Genomic DNA, 13,883 nt, shown 5'->3' on the forward strand with positions numbered 1-13,883 from the left:
GTGTGCCTAAATTTATGGGTTACGTTACTCATTTAAATTAAATGAACACTAGGGGCGCCTAGGTGGCTCAGTCAGTTAAGCGTCGGACTTCGGCTCAGGTCATGATCTCACAGTTCGTGGTTTTGAGCCCCGTATCAGGCTCTGTATTGACAGCTCAGAGCCTGGAACCTGCTTCAGATTCTGTGTCTCTTTCTCTTTCTGTTCCTCCCCTGCTCACTCTCTGTCTCTCTCTCTCAAAAATAAATAAAGATTTTAAAAAATTTTAAAAAATAAACTAAATGAACACTTGTAAAAGGAATATTTGACTTAAAAATATTTTTTCAAAGAAAACACAAATCAAATAAAATACTAATAAAGGGAGCAGGTACACTATGCAAAAAAAAAAAGTATAGGCAGAGTTGACATTTTATTCTTTTTTACTGATAATACAATGTAAAAACAATGATGACCTGATAGGTCTAAAAAGAAGTTGGCCAAAGAAATCAGACATTATTAAGAGCTTTAATTTATGTGTTATCTACATTCTCTATCATAAGATTGAACTTCATAGATTCTGTGTCTCCCTCTCTCTCTCTGCTTATCCTCCACTCATGCTGTTTCTCTCTTTCTTTAAAAAATAAATAAAACCATTAAAATTCTTTTTAAAGTAACCATCCAGATTATGAAGACAAAAGTCTACAACTTGTTCAGTTATTTTATAATACTCAGTGAAGTACTCTATTATTTTCTGAGCTGAATGATGAGTAATTTAGAAGCTTCTTTTGAGGTTTCTTGATTTTTTATTGTTTTTGATGATTTACCCACCATGCACAGCTATGCTTTCTCTTGCCACCTCCACTGCTCTCTTTCCCAACCTCCCTTGTAGCAAGAAGGGGCCATGTGTTCTCATCACATCCAATCAGGCATGGGCAAAATCTGTTGAAGGACATTGGCTGATATTTTTTTGCTGACATAAGCACGGCTGGTACTGTTTCTTCCCTCTGCCTCTAATCTTTAAATTGGTCTTATTAGTGGGAATACTGGCCACAGAAAGATGGAAGAACTTGGTGTCTGCTGATATTCCTGAGCAGTGGCACTAGCCGTGGACCACTGCCCTCCATACTTCTCCTTATAACCTACCCGACTCTCTTACCCAAGCCAATATGTTTGGAGTGCTCCTTTAAAAAAGTGTTTTTTAATCTTTATTTATTTTTGAGAGAGAGAGAGTGTGAGCAGGGGAGGAGCAGAGAGGAAGACACAGCATCTGAAGCAGGCTCCAAGCCCCGAGCTGTCAGCACAGAGCCCGATTCCGGGCTCTAACTCTCGGAACTGTGAGATCATGACCTGAGCTGAAGTCAGACGCTCAACCGACTAAGCCACCCAGGGGCCCCTGGAATGCTCCTTTTAATTTATAGAGATTTTCTAATGTGAATTCAATCATGTTAACCATTTCTTTTGTTATTTATACCACACTCTGTTTCCCAGAATCTTTGAAGTGACATAATTGTAATACAGAAAAAAATAAGAATAAAATGGATAAAATTAGTTATCTAAATCTTAGTATCAACAAAGATCAGCTTTAATAGTTTCACAGCGTAGCCCAGATTTTTTTGAACACTGATTTTTAAAAAATTTTTTTAAATGTTTTTATTTATTTTTGAAGGAGGGAGAGAGAGAGAGAGAGAGACAGAAAGAGAGAGAGAGCATCAGCAGGGGAAGAGCAGAGAGAGAGGGAGACACAGAATTTGAAGCAAGCTCCAGGCTCTAAGCTGTCAGCACAGAGCCCGATGCGGGGCTTGAACTCATGAACTGCAAGATCATGACCTGAGCTGAAGTTGGACGCCCAACCAACTGAGCCACCCAGGTTCCCCAACACTGATTTAAAAAAATTTTTCTTTATTTATTTTGAGAGAGAGAGAGAAGGAGAGAATGAGCAGGGGAGGGGCAGAGAGAGGGGGAGATAGAGAATCCCAAGCAGGCCCCATGCTTACAGCATGGAGCTTAATGTGGGGCTCCATCTCGTGAACCATGAGCTCATGACCTGAGCTGAAACCAAGTCGGATGCTTAACCACCTGAGACACCCAGGCATCCCTGAACACTGATTTCTAAATAGCATTTCTTATGTGGATCTTGATATGAGGACCACTGAATGATACAGGGGGTAATGTCTTCTGCAGCCTCACTGCATGAACTACAATTAGGAATTTTACAGAGTTGCTTGTATGCATTCTTCTACGGAGTGAGTCAAAGGCATCAGTAAACAACTCAATGACATCAGTTATGGGTGGGGCCGATAGCAGCCATATATGGTACTCTGTAGTGAGATATTCTGATATGAAGCAGGATTTTTAATTTATAAGGGAGAGATTGGCTTTCAGTTTTCCCCCCAAACATCATAGTTCCCTTAGGTTGAATTTTGATGGGCATAGAAGATCTGAGAGATCAGCATTCTACTCTTTGATGAAAGCCAAGAGAATAAATATTCTGCATTTCTGTTCAGAGCAGATCCATATGTCCAGGAAACAGTAAAATTGGTCATGTGTTCTATATCTTATAAGCAATACTTGATGTATACAGTGAAGACTCATAACTGAATATAAAACCATCACACTTTGCCTGAAGGTGGCCTCATGGGTACATATTTTCTACTGAGGCATTTCTGGGTCCCTTGTAACACATAAACTAGTGATAAATTAATTTTTAGATTTCTGCCTCATAGAAAATCATCAAGATGATTTTGGCTGAGAAATGTTCAAAGTGGGTATTACCACTTACCCATCATAGCTATAGTACCATCACACACACCCTCCCACCCAGACACACACACACACACACACACACACACACACACACCCTATATCCTATGTTATATTCTCCTATTTTATCTGGTTTTGAGCAACATGATTTCCATCTGAAAGCATTAGGACAAATTCTCTGAAGAACAAGCTGATAGAAAATGTAGATATTCCCTATGACATATGAGAACTTGGGCATTAAAATATTTAATCTGAAGTCACACTTTCTGACAGTGGTTTCTTGGGTAACCTCCAGTTTGTGACAATTAAATTTTACAGTCAATGTATAGAAATCATATTTTCATACTTTCTTGGGGGAAACAAGGAAAAGTGTTTTCTTTATGAGGTACATAATAAGAGCATCTTCAGATGTTTTCTAGAATATGTATCTGAAGTGAGAGGAATAAAGTTATATTCATTCATATGTTCTACCTTAAGGCTAAGAGCAGGAAGATAAGGTAAGCCAGACTTTTTATAGATTGTGCCTGAGTGTTTATTCTTGTCTGGGGGTATCTCTCCTTATATCAGATTTTAAAATGAATAAAAATCTAAAGAATTAATAAGATATACATTTAAAGGACAAAATGTGAAAAGAAATTTTAAAAATTTTGCTTACTGAATGAAGTCTCCATCTTTCCTCCCCTCCCTGGCGTTTTCTATGTTTTAGAGATAATACGAATGATAGTCTGACACTTTAACTGGCAGATAAACTAGTTTATGTTTTAGTGTAAACATGCTCCTGAATTATTTCATTTCTTCAGCTACACCCTACTGAAAGAATTAAGTTAAAATATGACCCATATTTTCCATTTTCCTTCACTTATAGCAGGTTTTTCCAAACAACAAAATCTTCCTTTTCCTTTATGGTTCTGGTTTGTTTCCCAGGGCTTCACCATCAGCGTCTGTGTTTATCTTCTTTATCAAAACTTAGTCTATGAAGTCATTTTTGATCATTTCTATGTAGCTTAGGCTCACAAAATCTATTATTCTGAAGCTAGGATAGCCTGCCACATCCCGCCTCTGCCTGCGCTGCATAGGCACTTTGAATGATGACAGATCAGAGAAGATGGGCCTGAATGCATAATTATTGTGACCTGTAGTTAATGTTAGTTGATAAAAGTAGGCACACATAATTAAGAGAACATGCTTGATAAAACCAGGCAGTTTATTAAGGACCTGGGTGGAACAACTGTGAGGAGTTACAAGGATTCATAAACTTCCTTTTGCCTCCTTGAATGTCAGTGTCTCCGATTGTCTTTGCAGTCAGTGTTTAAGGTTTGTCTCATGCATAATAATCTCTCTCTCCCCCCCCCCCCCCGCCCCATTCTAGAACAGTTTTGCCTTTTCAACTAGTTACTGTTACCACCATTTAATAAGAAGGCTTTGCTGGGCTTTCTAATCGAAAACTTGCTTTTATCTTTCTTCATGAAAGAATTGAAATGGCTTCTTTCAGGTTGCTGTAGCCTCTGGGGAGATAAGGACCCTGCGGTTAACAGGATGAGAGATTTTTGTTTAGAAATTTTTATTTAGACAATGAAAAATGACCTCTGTAAACTCAAAGCTATCTTATTTTGGGGCTTTAGGCTTCTGGCAGATAAATCAATTGGGCCCTTGGGACAGCAAAGGAAAAACCTTTGCAGTAACTATGTCAGGGCAACGCAATAGATTTGTTGTGAGTATGCAGTTGTATTGAATGTAGAATGCACTTAAAAATAAATATCATTTTATTTTCTATTAAATATTCAGGATCTGGATTCTACTCTTTTCAGCTTTTGCAAAGAAATATTTCTCTGTGTGATGCAAACTGGAGAAAGCAGGTCTTTTTTTATGTATAAATTATGTGGCTATTGTTGGTATTTTGATTTTGACTTTTTAATTATTTACCTATGCATTCTCTAATGGGGACTATTTTTGAATTTAGATTCTTAAAGTTATATCCTTCTATTTAAAAAAAATCAGTGTTATCAACTGCTCTTCTATGGGTAAACAATTTCATTGTTACCTAAATAATACAATAGTAGTTTGTCTAAAATATGCTTTTCCAGATTGTTGCAACATTTTTCACACCTGTTCCTAGGCTCAAGGAGCTTTGCGGATCTTCACAGCATGAATTTGCGCTGCACATTCACTCGCAAAAGAAAGAGTGTTGCACTTGGCTGTGTGCTTTTTTACCTATGTCATGTAGAGTATGGATTCAGGGTGAAAAGTTATGCAGAATGATCTGTAAATTTGACAAGAAAGCAAAACAGGGGTCAGACGCTCACTCAATGTGCATGGATTTGCAGTTGTTACTGATAAGAGTGTTAATCAACATAGTAAAGAAGCAGTTCTGAAAGGGTTAACTGTTTTTTTCATTGCACATGAAACCTTCACACACATTTTGCAACGTCATTAAGACTATAATGCAAACTAGTAAAACACATGAGACCAGAAATTAAAATATACTGGAAAATAGAGGTGGAAAGTGACGTAGCAAATATCACATGAGGAATCACAGTCAAAACAGTAGAAAAGACAGAAGTGAGATTAGAGAGATAACCAGGGAATATTTTTTAAAAAGCCATGTTCCCCCTTCTAGTTTTTTACTTTAATCATGTCTGACCATTTTGGAGTGAGGGCAAGCCTATTTGGTAAACCTCTTGTATATGCTCTCATTATTTTCTTTAAATCTCCTTTTCATTTTTTCCCACCTCACATGCAAATTTGATTAGTGTTAGGCTATGGTCAGAATTAATGGATAAACCATGTTTTACTTATTTTTACAAGTCCCTCCATTTAGAACTCTGAATAACACACAAATATACAATAGAGATATTACTTAAATATCCATGATTTGACCACAGTGACTCTTTATAGTGATCAGATGTGGGCTTTAATTTGGGGGACTTGGGAAAAGATAAGTGGCCTATATTTGTATTATGGTTTTGTTGTCCAAAAAATAATGGTCATAGCACCAATTTCAATGTATTGCTCTAATACATGTAGTAACAGCAGGTAAAGATTTTTGACACTTGCCTGGGTAGACACTATTTATGTGTATTCACTTATCTAATTTTCACAAGAATCCTATGGGATATATGTTACTATAATAATCCCAATGATTGGAGAAACAGCGGCACATAGAAGTTAATTAATTTATCTACTAGTAAGGGGCAGAGCTGGTAATCAAGCCAAGAAGACTTTGCTCTTAACTCTTACACTGTGGCCCTCTATGCCAGGTGCACACTGCATTCAGTAAGCATAGACATCCCATTGCTTCCTTTCACTGGTGTACAATCTATTGACCAAAATATCTGCGATCACTTCTTATGCTTTGGATGTTAAAGAAACCTATACATTTAAATTTAAAGGTGTAATTACGTTATTAGACCAAAGTATGCCTGTTTATACCCTTTTTCTTAACATAATACATTGTGAGTATTTGGTTCAATAAATCATCAACATTTACCATGTCCCTAATACCACACGGTCTGCAGTGGTTATGTAGAATGAATTTGGATGTCTCAGGCTCTTCACCCATAAACATTTTAAAAAGATGGAAAGAGTAAGTTTACTTAAAACCAATCGAAAATGATTTAAAATATTACTATCGATTGATAATTTAAATAAAATCACTGTTGGGCTATATAATGCAGATAATAAATCCTGTGAACTATCAGACTGAAAGATATTATATTTGGTTACAATGATTAATAAATGCCTCATGGAAAAAAATTTTGAATATAAGTTTATTAGACGCTGTCTGAAAATTTGGTTCTCCATACACACATAAATGACATAAAAGATCAATTATATTTATAAGCTATTAATAGGATCCATGCTTATGAATCTTCACTGGTTCTAATATCTGACTTCTTATTTTTAAACTTTTGAAAAATCATTGTAAATTCAGGGGTGGGCTTCACAAAGCTATAAAACAATTGTAATAATCACCAAGTCAATTTACTAAAAGTCCACACATGCTCTCTAAGGTGGTCCCCAGACTCCCACTCAGGACTGGTTATTATGCTTAGTTATGTTTCCAAGGTAACTGTAGATTCAAAATACCAAATAAGAAAGAAAAAAGCGGACTTTCAGGGTCATACAGATGACACTACAAAGTCCTATGCATTATTGGTTGTGCCTAGCTCAGTGTCTTCTGTTGATGTCCTGTAAATATGTGTTGAGTAAAGTGGCAGTAAGGAAAGAGAAATCAAATTGCGAAAGTAAGTAGAGAAATAGGACTGCACAAGAATCTATGATTTCTTACTACAAGAGCCAGTGCAATGTTTTAAAACTCTTAAAAGCATTACTTTAGATTATTTTGTGTTTATAAACCATGAGATTTTCTTATCAAATAAGGTTGACTTCTCCTCTAAATACTTTGTTTAAAGCACCAAAGTTTCAAATTATTTGAAGGCTTTAATAAAAGATCTTAATATTTTAGCAAATATTTAAAAATCTAACCAAAGGAGATAGAAAATTGAAACAAAGAGGTAAAAGTGAACATCAAAATAATTAGTAACTAGTGACATAGTGATATTGAGAAACAAAATAATCAAGACACTAAGATAAATGGGAGTATCAATCAAGGTCCCATCCGGAAATAGATGGCACATCTGCTTAGGTAAATTGAAAATTGCTATTCTTAAAGGGACCATTTACAAAGGTGTGGATGAGGTGAAAGGGAATTCCAAAAGGTGGAGTTCGTAAAATTAAATAAATAAATAAATAAATAAATAAATAAATAAATAACAGCTGTTGTCACTTCGGTCCCAAAGGGAGGAGAAGGAGCAGTTACCAAAATCCAGAGAGAGAGAGAATTACCTTGGAAGTAGTGGTGAAGAACATAGTCAACTGAGGAGATCTGGCAGGGGAGAAGACAGGGCAGTAATATCTTGAGGTCATTCTCCATCTTTCCAATCTGTTGCTGGTGCGCCTCACTAACTATATCCAACTCTAAGATGGAAGGCAAGGAAGCTTGTTGATGGAGTCTATCTAGAGTCAGCCTCTTATGGCAGAGAGCAGAGTAGAGAGACTTTGGAAAGATCAATGGAAGATACCTGGCATTATGAGCAAAAGTCAAATAATGTCTTAAAGCCTAAAGCACTGAGCAATAAAGATTTTATTTAAATTATTGGTGAAACTTAAGAAGCAGTAGAAAAATTGAAAAATTTGAAAAAATGGTTAAAACTTTGGGAAATAAAATTCTGAAAAACACTGAGAGGAAATGTAGAATTCTATAAGTAAAGATGAAGATACAATTTTGTGTGTGTGTGTGTTGTGTGTGTGTGTGTGTGTGTGTGTGCTTACGTGGAACCAGAGAAGGAGGAAAAAAAAACTATAGGCTAGAGGATATTGATTTGGAAAAAAAGTTTATATTAAAATTTTACTTCTATGAGAGCAGACTCCCTAGTATATTCAGACACCCTATTTTACTTTGTAGGGTGAAGCCAATGAGATACAAAGTGGAAAGGAACACCAATACTAAATAATCAAGATAAATATTTGAATGCAATATTTTTTAAAAATGTGAAAAAATCCACAATGAACAAAATATTTAATTTTTTTTTAAATACAGATTTCTCTTTCTTTTTATGATCCTGCATTATAGTCTGATTGGTGTAGTAGTTTCCAATTGATCCTCAGTCTTCCAGCTCTGTGAGTGCTATGGCCAGCACTGGTTAGGTTTATAAGGGTTGAACATGGCATGCAAACATATTGAGCAGTGTGGGGTTTTTTATATGTAACCATGCTTTTGATTGTAAAAACCATGGTTTTTATTGACTTTTTCCACTGGGCTCAAAATATGGGAAGATATTTGATGAGTTGTATAGAGGGGCATACATTTTTCCTTTTGCCTCAGGCTCCAATATGATTCAGCTCATGACTGTTGAACACTGTAATACATAGCTGATAATTGATGTTTATTGAATGAAAGAATGATTAAATGAATTAATGTGGTCATTTCCTACTCCAAATATGTATTACATATTTGGTGTCCCTTCCAGCTCATTTTTTTTTCCCTTTGGCTGCATAATTTATGGCCTGCTCTGACATTCTTACTCAAAGTCACAAGGGCAGGTTTAAGGGCATGATTAGGGACATATAGATGCTCAAAGAAGGGTGTTGTAAAGAACTCATGAATAATACACTAGGTAAGAAATTTTCATAATAACAGTTTGCCAAAATTGCCAGTATTTTTTGTTGTCATTGTTTGTTTTGTTTTGTTTTTTGTTTTCATTTCTGTTACTACTCTTTACCTGGAATCTTCCTCAGTTTCTTCTCAATCCTATTCAATGCATGCTTTTCATACTCTATTTGGTTAAACATTGTGAATGTTTAATTTTAAATAATCATATATCAGTATGGGAGAACTTTAGATTTGCGATATTCTAAATTTCCATCTTTCTTTTCTTAGTTGTTCCCTCATGTTATTCTCAAGTGTGTTTTTTAATTCATTTTGTATGCTCTCTTGTTTGGAACTATATATATCTTAAAACTATATACATCTTAAAACTCTCTGCAATACCTGGCAGATCAGGGAACAATAAATATTAATTAATGATAATTGTAATAATAATGAGTAGCAATTTAATTTGCTCACATATTCTGCCTTAAGACCCCACTGGAATAATATGGATTTTTACAACAAGCGTAATTTCTTGTCCTTGAAAGCCTTTTCTTTGGTTTCCATTTTAATGTCTCCCATTATTGTCTTGTTAGACATAGACGATATGAAGACAGACTCTGATGCATTATTTATCTTTCCCATAACTAATATCTGGGAAAACACAAAAGTGAAATTTGACATAGAAAAACTTTTATCTAAGAGCCAGATCATATAAATGCATGTGGTTAAGATGCATTTTTCAGAGTTTTTTGGAAAGATTATGTGGAATGTTGATTTTGTAAGTAAATAAGAAACAGTGTCCTTTGTGTCTTATATATTATTTATGATTCTATTTTTTTAAATATTTTTTCACAAGAATATTTTGCTTGATCTTCAAATCGTCCATGTGTTGGGACTAGTTCACCTACTGGTCCATATCCACATAACTCATGCTTTACTGTCATAGACTGATGTGACACAGTGTAATAGAATATGATGCATTGCCTGAATTTAAAGGAACATGGACTATTTCTGGATCTGCTGTGCAGCATAAGATCTGTATCACATTTGAAACAAAGCTAACCAAGCAGACAGAGCAGAAAGATATGTATAGCATCCATTAATCAGGGTAGAGTATATATTTTTTCAGCATCTTACTCTATTTGCCTGGTATATTTTAAGTCTGAAACACAGAACAAAAATAGCCTTAGTGACCGTTCATATTGTTTTTTACATTACTGTCCTTAGAGAATCATCCCCTCAAAAAGATGAAAGCGATTTCATTTTGATTAAAAATGGTTAAATACGTTGTATTACATATATTCCTTCATTCCACCTTTTCTCACTGGGGAAACATTAAATATTCTGCAATATATGCATTTTGATTAATAAAGAAATATATGACTATTAGTACCAAGCTGAGCTACTATCTGCCATTTAACCCAATCAAATTCAAAATAATTTAAAGCATGTAAGCATGTTTTTTATAAGAACTGCAGGTATCAAATTATGTCAGATTTGAACTAAGGAGAATAAATAAGGTAATAGAATTAACTAAAAGAAGCATATTTACATAAGTGTATGAAGTTATAGAAGACCTTCAGTTTAAGTAATACTTTAGAAGCTCTTTGAGGCAGAACTGCCACACGTGCTCTAAAGAAGGCAACTTACAGGGGTGCCTGGTGGCTCAGTTGGTTGAGCATCCAGGTCTTGATTTGGCTCAGGTCATGATCTCAAGGTTGGTGGGTTTGAGCCCACATCAGGTTCTGCACTGACAGAGTGGATGGAGTCTGCTTGAGATCCTGTCTCCTTTTCTCTCTGCCCCTCCCCCACTTGCTCTCTGTATCTTTCTCAGAATAAATAAAAATAAGCTTTTAAAAACAAGAAGGCAACTTACATCTCTCTCTGTTTTATAAGGTATGTTACCCATTTTCAAGTTCTTTTCATATAAGTTTACCCCATCTTTCCTACATATTTTAATATGTAAAATCCTTGAAGTCGGGCCACTGCTTCTTTCCTCCATTCATAGAATTTATTCACCCAGATTAGAGAAATAGGAACTACCAGATGTCAGACTGGCACATGTTTTCCCCATTTGGTCCCCCATTCTGGAAAGAGGTAGTAAAATACCTCTAACCTTACTGCAGTGAGGCATTTACTATTCAGACCCCACCCTTATCCAGAATTGCACTAGTAGTTTTCAGGGTTTTTTTCCTTATCCATATGTCCTCTCTCCTGCTTTGCCTCAGAGCTACATTCCATTCCTCTGAGATAATTACCCCTTGACCTTCCGGTTACTGACAAAATTACTTCTCAACGGTCTTTAAGTGATACAAACTATCAAGTACATGTAGCTTGCTCCCAAAGCTTACCTCCATCCCTGACCTACTCACATCTTCCCAGATGCACTGAGATCACCTGTCTTTAGAAATCAGCCAGATGTGTTATGTCACATATGTGTCTTCCACCCCAAAACAATCATCTGTTCACCATTCCACCATGCTCATTAACCTTATCCTACTTTCCCAACTGGCCAACCTGTGCAACATGACTGGACACCTGAAGGTTGGAGAAGGGAACGTATGCTTGTGGGATGATGTTCAGTATTTATTTGATCTGTTCAGTTAACATGATCCCTCACAGCCAGTCTGTAAATAACATTTAGCAATTTTCCTTACATTTTTTCTATGTTTCCCTCCCCATTTTTTGTCTCACACCCACCCTGAACCCAGATGCAGACCCATTACTACATATGTGGTTTCTTCCCTCATCATTCTCATGCTGCAAGCTATTTGAGGTGCAAAGGCTAGAATAATCTCTCACACATCTGTAATGTTTCCTTTCTCCTTACTGCATAAGAATGACACTCTCCCATCCTCTTCCTGTCCCTTTCATCCCAATCAACTATATTTTTTTCTTAGTCCATTTCATGAATGATTCATTCAAGTCTATGTAATCTGTTGTTTGCAGAGAAATTGGAGTTTGGAAAGGAGAGAATTGGAAAGGAGAAATTCTGTTTCTTTGCATTTTTCCCTTCCCTTCTCTTTCCTTCCTTTTGTAAATGTATCCATCTATAGCCTCCTCCCCTCCCCTCCCTTCCCCTCCTCTTTCCTCTCTCTCCTCTCCTTTCCTTTCATCTATCTCCTCTTTCTGTCCTTTACTTTCATTCATTAGATACTTATTGAACACCTGATATGTTTAAGTACCTTGGGAGCTAGAAACTAAATCAACGTAATCCTACTTCAACTCAGGGAAGTAAGTAGCATGACATTAATCCTCGCAGCACATTTGTTAGGAAGTATTATTATCTATATTTCATAGAAGAGGAAACTAAAGTTGAGAAAGCTTTCATAATAAGTGGAGGTCACAATGCTAATAACAAATAATCTGAGATTCAAATCTAGGCATTCCCAATTCCAGAAATCATATTTCCCCCCCACAAAACTACTTGATTGAAATCTTTATCCACGAAATCTAAGGTACTAGTGAAGATATGGACTTCAGAAGATATGGATAAATGAATCCGAGGTCATAAAACAAAGCCAGTATGCATAGAGGTAAAGAGGGGACAGTGGGATTTTGTGAAATAAACTGGAGGAATTAGAGAGGAATTTGTGCACCACTTGGTGAGGAGGTCTTGTCTACATTCACGACCTTGCCATCTAAGGGTCCTCTGCAGTCCAGTGCAGGTCCTCAGATGCAAGAAGAAGGTCATAGCCATGGAGCACTGCAAATGGGGCAACAGCGTCATCAGGGTGAATGGGCAGGCCCTGGAAGATTGAGCTGCTCATGCAGCAATACAAACTACTGCACCTGTTTTGTTTCTGGGCCAGGAGTTGTTTGCCAGGGTGGACATCTGAGAGTGAGTAAAGGGTGGTGGTCATGTGGCCCAGATTTACAATCTTCCAGTCCACCTCCAAAGCTCTGGTGGCCTATTATCAGAAATACGTGGATGAGGCTTCCAAGAAAGAGATCAAAGACATCCTCATCCAGTACGACCAGATTCTGCTGGTTGCTGATCCCTGGTGCTGCGAATCCAAAAAGTTGGGTGGTCCTGGTGCCCATGCTCCCTATCAAAAATCCTACGGATAGGCCTATTGTGAGGATCAGGGTTCACCTTTGTAATAAGTAACTGGTGGGAATCAGGGTTCACCTTAATAATAAACTATTGTCATGGGGAAAATAAGGAATATTTAGGACATAAAATGGTAGAATTTTATGATTAATTTGGTATATGGATTATAGGCTAGAAGGTTACTATAATGACTCAGAGGCTTCTGCCTTACATAACGGAATGTTTGATCTAGAATGGGATAAGGAGGTAAAATATTAATTGACTGCATGTGCACGTGTGAGACAGAAGAAAATATAGAATAATGAAAAAGAAGTATAGGACCAAGTTGTGAAGAGCTGCAACATTGACAGAGGGGCGATCTTAGTCAAGGGCCAATGAAGAGGAAATATGCTAGAAAATACGTGCAGGAAAACAACAAGGGGAGCAGAAGAAAGATTTTAAAAGAAGGAATGTAAATAGCATCAAATGCTATTAAAATTAACACTGAAATTTTTCATCAGATTTGGCGACTAAAGATCATGGCTAACCTTAGCAAGAGCTGTTTGAAGGGAAGTTTCCAGAGGTCAGAATGGGAATGGGTAAAGTTAGAAAATGGAGTCTGAAAGAGCAAGGGATCCTGCTATGGAGAAGTAGTGGTGCTGATCAAGAAAAGTTTTTACAAGAAGTCATATTTTTTCCTGTTTATCTTAACAACTTTTTGAAAAAAGAATTCCAAATAATTAAAATAATTTGAGAATGTAGACTTGTAGTATAATTTCCATATGCGTATTTAACTAGTCTCATATTTTTCACTAGTTTAATTCTATCTTTATTACTCTATTTTAAGATCCTTAAAAGGACAGATTCATAAATCTAATTATTTTATATCCAATTATAATCTTATTTTAATGTAGTACACGTATCAATATTGATCAATTAGTCATCAACTATTTATTGCAGATA

The 13,883-nt window shown here is 36.3% G+C and overlaps 1 pseudogene; it reads left to right on the forward strand.

Annotated features, from left to right (window-relative positions):
• Positions 1 to 11,365: 11,365 nt before the first annotated feature.
• On the forward strand, positions 11,366 to 13,372 carry LOC122490507 (annotated as a pseudogene).
• The last annotated feature ends 511 nt before the right edge of the window (positions 13,373 to 13,883 follow it).

Source organism: Prionailurus bengalensis, chromosome B2 (genome assembly GCF_016509475.1).
Source record: "Prionailurus bengalensis isolate Pbe53 chromosome B2, Fcat_Pben_1.1_paternal_pri, whole genome shotgun sequence".
Lineage (NCBI taxonomy): Eukaryota > Metazoa > Chordata > Mammalia > Carnivora > Felidae > Prionailurus > Prionailurus bengalensis.